Source organism: Gavialis gangeticus, unplaced genomic scaffold, assembly GCF_001723915.1.
Source record: "Gavialis gangeticus isolate Ggan-Ray unplaced genomic scaffold, GavGan_comp1, whole genome shotgun sequence".
Taxonomy (NCBI): Eukaryota; Metazoa; Chordata; order Crocodylia; family Gavialidae; genus Gavialis; species Gavialis gangeticus.
Genome location: NW_017728991.1, coordinates 10,701,577 through 10,709,597, shown reverse-complemented (window position 1 = coordinate 10,709,597; position 8,021 = coordinate 10,701,577). Strand labels below are relative to the sequence as shown.

At 40.9% G+C, this 8,021-nt stretch overlaps 1 pseudogene; it reads left to right on the top strand.

Annotated features, from left to right (window-relative positions):
- Positions 1-2,913: 2,913 nt before the first annotated feature.
- LOC109295986 overlaps positions 2,914-8,021 on the top strand; it is an 84,901-nt pseudogene continuing 79,793 nt past the window's right edge.

Here is an 8,021-nt window from a genome sequence, read left to right as displayed (position 1 = left end):
GTCTTAGATGAGGATATAGTTAGGTAATGGGGGATTCTTACTACAAAGCTGTTTTAGAACTCTTTCAAATATAAACTCAGAAGGCAGCTGTCTGATGTAGTTCAAGCCATAGAGATCAAGCCTGATGAAACATGCTATCTTCTCTGTATAAGACCATCATAAGCCTTTATTGTGCATGGAAATGCATTGTCTTATTAAGTTTTTATAAAAGCTGGGGTCTGCTAAAAGCAAGCCAACTTTATTTCGGTGTTTGTCTGTTTTGTTAGCAACAGGTGAAGCTCAAAATGGCTCTGAGGTCTAGCTCAGAGATGCACCCAGACTCTTCATGAACTATCTGTGTTTCTAAATCTCAGACCTAGAGCTGGCAGTCCCTCAATATGAGAACAATCTTCCAGTAAAAAGGGAGTCATCAATAGTCCAGAGATGGTTGAGAAGGCCAATCTGAGATCCATGTTTGACTGGACACATGAAAAATAGGTTTGGGAAGATGGAGTGAGTCCTGGTAATGTCAAGTTACAACTCTTTCCTTTTGTCTCTCTCCTCTATCCACCTCTATACTGAGGTGAGTTTGCTCAAAGTGATCAGCGCCTTGTCATACATCACAGCACCACTGGGGTTGATTTGGTGCTCGTCTTCCGAGTGTTGACATTAATACCAAAGTTCTTCGGTTTGGCTTTTAAGGTGTCCTCAAGTCTCCTCTTTTTCCCAACTCTAAAGCAATGACCATTGGTGAGTTTGGTGTATAGTTCCCATTTTGGGAGCCAGTTGGAGTCCAATGGAGCTGGTGCTGAATAAACTTGGTTTCAATGCTGATAGAGTTTGACTGAGCCAGAATGCTGACATTCAGTCTTCTGTCCTTCCAATTGATATAGGGGATTTTTTCAAAGACATCATTGATGCTTTCAGACCACTCCGCGATACAATACTAATGATTTTTTATGCTAGACAGCTGCAGCAAAACTGAGAAATGTACATGGTCTGCATTGACCCGAGTACAGACTTTGATTCAATCAACAGAGAGGCCCTGTGGAAGTTCCTGGTGAGACTTCGGCATCTCTTTCACTTTCATATTTTACAAGGAACATTTGTTCCATCATGGAGAATTAAGAACCTTTGTTCTAACCACCTCTCTCCCTTTTATTCTTTAAACAGCTCTTAATATGGCCATTTCTGCCTCTTTTGGCCACATGTCATGCCTTCTTCTCAGTTTGCTATACCTATCTGCTGTATTGTTTATGTTCTGGTAGTGTGTCATCTCCAGGCAAGAAACACAGTCCCATAGTGCTAGGCGCAGTATAAAGTATAACCAAAGAACATAGACATTCCCTGTCCCAAAGGACTTACAATTCATCTTCATCACAAAGTTAGCTTGGGTAGTAAACTCTCGGGTTAGCTTGACCATAATCTGAGCATCACTACTGTAGAGACCTACTCATGTTCCCGTGCCCTTTATTGTTTTTGTATTTCCATGAGTGCATGCTTGGGCTTAGCTCATGTTTCTCTGTGCTGTGATGCTCTAGTTGCCTGTGTATGTTACAAGAGAATTGGTCCATCCTTCAGGAAAACTGTAGGAGGGCATTGAAGACCTCTCAGCACTTGAGTGGTTTTTAGCCTGAATTTTCACAGGAGAGTAAGTGGATTCCAGCATGAGTAAAAGCAGAGCCTAGCCTTTGACTGTACCCTCAGGGATCTTAAAGGCCTTCCAAGCCCAGGTAAAAGGAGTTTTTGTGTAGACAGCAAGACAGTTTGGTCTAAAACTTAGGTAAAACCCCAGGTTAGCTCTTCAGTGAAGGTATGATCTTATGACTGAAGTGCAATATAGTACAGAATTTGCAATGGAGAAAGGTTTGGTATGACACTTAATCAAATATCAGTGAAAATGTGTATGGTTTTACTTTTTTGTTTCTTTCCCATCCTCCACCAATCCCTTCTCACATTGCAGAATTCAGGGTAAACTGACAGTTTGTCAGGAAATGTATAGAAAAGAAAATCTAGTGATTTTTGCCAGGCTGTTTAGATGGGTTCTGTACTGCTGAAGACAAGAGATCAATACCTGCCAGGCCCAGAAAAGGGGCAATGCTGAAAGCTGAACTGATTGCCTTTTCTGGACCAACAATAATTGATCATGTTTTACAGAGTCTAAGGCTGTCTGGTGATGCTGTAGTAAAGTCATTGTACTGCAGTGGATACACTGAGGGTGCCATTGTGTTTAGTACGACGCATGAAAAATCAAATGCTTCAAAATTATTAGTGCTCTCATTAGTGCTTCTCTTCCATTCATAAAAAAACATGTAGTTAAAAGTTGCTGTGAAATCTTTGTGGATGACGAGTGGTCAGGCATTGAAACAGGCTACTTAAGAGAAGTTATGGGCAGGTTAGATGCTTAAGTTGGCTGGGATGGTTTAGTCAGGGATGCTCCTGCCTTGAGCAAGAGCAGCACTAGATGACCTTGTAAGGTCCCCTTCAGTCTGTGGTCCTGTATTGCATAAGCAGGATTTCATTAGCACTGTTCATGGAGCAAGCTATGACTCGCTTGAACTAACGTGAGCAAAACCTGCCTCATGCTCGTGAAAGGCAGCCATTTGTAATGGCTTTCCCAGGCATTACCATGACTTTTGAAGTTTTTACCAGTTACTGATGCAGCAATACTGATGGAATTAAATTGATATACCGGTATATGTGCTTCTACGAACAATCTTTTTCCAGAATAAGAGCAGCTTTTTCTGGTTTAGATTAAATCCCTTCCAAAGTAATACAGTAAAAGCTCTGTTATCCGGCATCCCCTAGGAATGGAGGATGCTGGTTAATCAAATATTCCAGTTAATTAAATGTGTACCATCTGGTGCACTCCCCGGCATCAGTGTGCCGGGGGACAGGGAGGGGGGCCCTGCGCAGGCTGCTTTGCCTTGGGCCATGAGTCGAAAAAGTGGCAAGAACTCTGCTCACAGCGGCAGCAAAACCCAGAAGTGGTACTTCGGATTTCGTTTTTGCCGCATCCCTCAGATGCCGGTTAATAGAGTTTTCCAGCTAATGAAGTGTCAGTTAACACAGCTTTTGCTGTAAATGGAAAATCAAGGCACTGTTATGCCAAGTAAGTGTGCCCTCCTGGGGTCACCACCACAATTTCAGGTTTTGCCAGTAGAGCTTTCCCATACAGAAGAATCCTAAGAAAGCTTGATTGACTAGATTTAATTTTCTTCCTCCCCCCACCCCCACTTTTTTTTTGTTTAACTTCTGCTTTCTGTAGTAGGCTTCTTGCTTCTTGAAAAGCATTGGCTATTTCTGTTCACTCCGTGGGTATATCAGCAACTCCTGCAACACAGTACTTTGATAACCCATGCACCTTTCTTTTGAAAACATACACTCTTTACTTCCCACCTCGCTTTCTTTTGTGGGGAAATGACACCAGGGCATTTTTTGCTCTTATTGTGGCCTTTTCTTCTTTCAAAGGACCCCCCTTTTCATTTTTGTGCGTGCACACAGCCCATTCTTTGGGCTTTGTGTTTGATGATTTATTGATAAATGGAATGTGTCTTGTTTTTTTATCTAGCTTTGATCCCAAAACAAAACAAGAAAAAACACCAAGAAACAAAATCAAAACACGCATGCACAGAGCTGAAAGGAAGTGGTGGATGGTAAACATGAAGTGTGGGAAATTTTCTAACAGTAATACTTTTCTTTTTCATTCTTACTAATCGTAGAACCATATATGATATATAGATGATGATCACACACACACACACACACACACACACACACACACACACACACACACACACACACACACACACACACAGAGCAGTCACTATACCTTCCACCATGAAGCAAAGTACTTAAACCATTTATTTTTCAATCCAAAAGGGTTGGAACATCTAGTTATATCTGACCTCTGACTGCAGACAAACATTTAAATGCTTTTTCAGTTTTTTTTCTCCGTTTCCTTTTTTAGTACCTGGTATAAATTGTGGTTGCCAATCTGTTGCATATCATTACAAAAATTAGAAGCTTTTCAGAGCAGTAAACAGGGTGAAATATCTAAGCTTTCAAATGAGATATTCCATGAAAGCTCCATAATAAACACACCTTCAACACATTCTGACCTCTTCATTTTTCATTGCAAAGATTAATAACAGGTAGCTTAGCAACGTTGCCTGTATTGTCAGCACATGTTAGAGACTTGGCAGCATTCAAGGTCGATCTGCAATAAGCTTAGATTGAATGCCATTAACTAGATGCCACTTTTCCTCTGGAGTTTATTGCTAAATTTTTATTCCAGGGGGAAAGAAAATACAGTGCTGACATAGTTAATATTTGTACCATCCTGGATAAGTATGGAGCTGCTTACAGGACTTCGGAAGGAAGGAAGATCTCACACAATTCAACCAATTTATATGTGTATCAGTTATCACTAAGTGAAGAAGTAACTAGTTATGGAGAAAATAAGTACGTTCTTAATTACAGTATTGCATGGAATAGGGTACATATAACAACCCTGTGAATTTGGAAAACCAGACCTGTTGTCCAGCCTGTTGCAGACTGGATTGTCCATGAAGGCCTTATGCTGCTAACATGGCATTTGGATGTGGATTTGTGTGCCTGAGTCTGAATGCTGACCTTCAAAACCCCTGCTCAGTTATAGTTTTATCCATAGATGGACCCAGAGTCAGTGGGAGCTTTGGTTTTTTAACACCAAAGTCTTCCAGGTGCCTAATGTTCTGTTTATGAGCACTCCCAGAAGCACCTCTGTTTTGACAGGGCTCCATAAACTAGGTATTTCTCCACCTATTTCACCATAAAGGTTTGATTCTCAAGAGACACCTAACAGATTGGGCTCCATGTGAAATATGGTGGGAGGTAGAAAGGGACAAAGTTGAAGGTCCTCTTATTTGATTTCTCAGGAGTTAGGGCATCATCCCACAATGTACCTTATACCTCTCACCACTCCCAGTCAGAGGATTCAAACTCATATCTCTTACCTCCCAGGTGGATGCCATAACCACAAAGGTATAGTTTGTTCTGCACTAAGAACACTCAATCCATCATGTTGAAGCCGTTACAACCTGAACAGAATTATTACATGTTAATTGGGTTGGAGAGTGGGGAAAAGAGGGAGCCTGATGCTGTAGCTTAGTAATTAGGGTACTCACCTGGGTGGGCTAGTCCTCATTCCAGCCTCTCCTCCAAGGGCTGTTCATGTATGTTACAGTCATTTGAGCTCTGCATACAGGGAAGGTCTTAAGAAATCTAAGGGTTCAGGACACAGAAAAAGAAATGGTTTTGCAGTTTTGTAACTGCATGCACCACAACTACAGAACATAAATTTCTTGACATGTAGCTTTCTCTCTTCTGTCCCATCTCAGTGTAAAACCAGGACAGAGCTTGATATTTTATGGAAAGAACAGCATGATGGGATAGGGTTGTTCTTGGAGTAGTAATTAAAGCATGCGATATTAGGCTTTCCATGAGAAGGGAAACGGAAAGTTAATCACCATACGGGTTGCATTATATGTCAGTGGTAACGGGTGATGAAAGGCTTTGAATTGGCTGCTGGTAAGAACAGGATTTGGAGATAATGGTCTGAGCTAAAAACAAAATGGTGTCAAGAGAAGATGTGGTTTCCTGCCGCGCTGGATCAGGTTAGCATTGGGTTAGTAGGCTTCCAAAATCCTGGGTTCTCAAGGAACTTAGGATCATAGGAAAGTAGGGCTGGAAGAGACCTCATAAGGTCATCTAGCCTAGCCCCTGCTCAAGGTAGGGTAATCCTTGATGCTCTGTAATAGCAACTCACAACCGTAGCTCCTAGTACGGCCCTTGCTCGCCAGGCCTCTAGTGGCAAGTCACAGCTCTGCAGGTAGGAGACAGGGAAGGTTTTTAGCCTTAAGGCAGGAGTGGACAATTAGTTCCGGTGGAGGGCCGCTTACTGAGTTTTGGCAAGTCATCGAGGGCCACATGACAGGCAGCCCAGGGCAGATTAATATTAATTTTCTAAATTTTTTAGGGGCCCTGCGGGCCTGATAGAATGGCTTGGCGGGCTGCATTCGGCCCATGGGCCACATTTTGCCCACGCCTGCCATAAAGTGTGACTGCTCTAAACTCCAGCCAGCACTAACACCAATCAACCCTGAGCATCTCAAAGTGGGAATGTAACAAGGTCTTAAGATGCGGGCTTTTTTCCCCTCGTGGAATGGGGAGGGAAAGCCCTGTCTTTGAATCAAGTAAATACAATATTGTATTAATTCCATGCTTCAGGGCTTCTGGTCAGCCGCAGGTACCGGGGATGATTTTTAAATTTTTTTATTTTTTGCCTCTTTTCAGGGTTTGGGGTTTATCAGTGCTTTCTTTCAGTCCTACAGCCCTATGTTGTGAAAACTCTGTCGTACTGAAGCTAATGGCAATACAACCAAAATACCTCATGTAGATTGGGATAATTATCCCAGGTTTGGAGTGTTTATCTGAACATTTGAACGTTCTCAGCTTCATCAGCTGCTCGTCTTTACATTGTTACTGCAACCACCCATTCTTTTAGAACTATTTACATTTAAGGATGCTCTTCAACACATTGCAGCACAAGACAAAGGGCTGGAACTTTTCAGTGAAACTTAAAGCTTTAAAATAATACAGGCTTTATCATCTACCTCTCTCTTGCATAATATCTGTCCGGTGATGGTGTGAATTAAATCAATTCCTCTGACTTCCAAAAAGCTAAAATTGCCCATTCATTTTTTTTTTTTATTTTCACAAAGCACTTAGTAGCATGTATCTCACTTCCAGTTCTCCCTTCTTCTCACAGTGTATATTTTTACATTTGCTTTCATGCATGAAGCATCATACAGCTAAGTTCAAAAGGTTGCAGGCTCGGATGGTAAGTGAGAATGGCAAACATCTTTTGGATTCTGTTTATAAATCTGCTGTGCTCAAATGGCGAATGACCCTGGGGCAGTAAAAACTCTTGGCTTCAGCTTCATGCTAAATTCTTGAAGCTGACTACAGCATAAAGCAAAGCATGACACTGAAGCTAGGAACACCAAAAACTGAACTTGAAAGCAAACAAAAGTAAAACATCTGTGCTTGCTAGGTAGAGAGTGTTAGAAGGGAAGTGTTAAAAGCGTGTTTTCTTTCTTTTAATTCTTAAATTTGGTAATTGTAGGAATTAGAATTGCAAAGAACCCATCTAGTCCATTCCCATCCCCCTCTCCTTGCCCAAGGGAGGACACTATGTGACATTTTTTGGTACTTTGTCTTTTTTGATACAAATGCCCATAGTGATGAAATGACTTGAATTTCCCTTGGGAAAAATTCTGCAGTCTGATACATCTGATTGTCCAGATGTTTCCTAGTCATTCTGTCTATATTCTCCTCCTAGCTCTGCCTCTTTGAACCAATATAAATAATCTTTCTCCAGCACTGGTGTTCACACAATTCGGATATTTTCTAGACTGCTGTATCCCCTCAGGAATGATTTAAATAACTAATTCTTAGATTCTGAATTGGAGTCTGCTGGTTTGGATCAAGCATTACCAGTCACACAAGAGATGTATGACATTAGATATCAATGAACAGCCATGGTCTAAATGGAATTAGAAAGAGCTGTATGAGAATTTGTCCTGTCAGTATAAAAAGAGACGGGGCTACTGGATAGGGGATCTTAGTTCTTGACGTTGGAAAATATTCCTACCAGGGCTGGAATGAAACATTTTTTCATGAAAATTCAACTAATTGAAAATGTCCATTAAACAAATGACATTTTAATATTTGTTTCATATCCAAAAGAATGGACCTTCTATGGACCTCTAAAAATCAACTTAATTTGCTAGATCAAACTGGTAAAATATTGGTAAATTATTAAATTAGTAAAATTGTATAGCTATATTTTTTTTCCAGCTTCAGGTTTTTTGATACAAAATTTAAAAGGTCTGTGGTGAGTTTTTAAATGATTATTAAAATCTTTTTTTGAAAACAAAAGATAACAAAGAATAAAAAGAAATGGTAAATGGTGGGGGGGGGGGGGGGGGGGGCAGAGG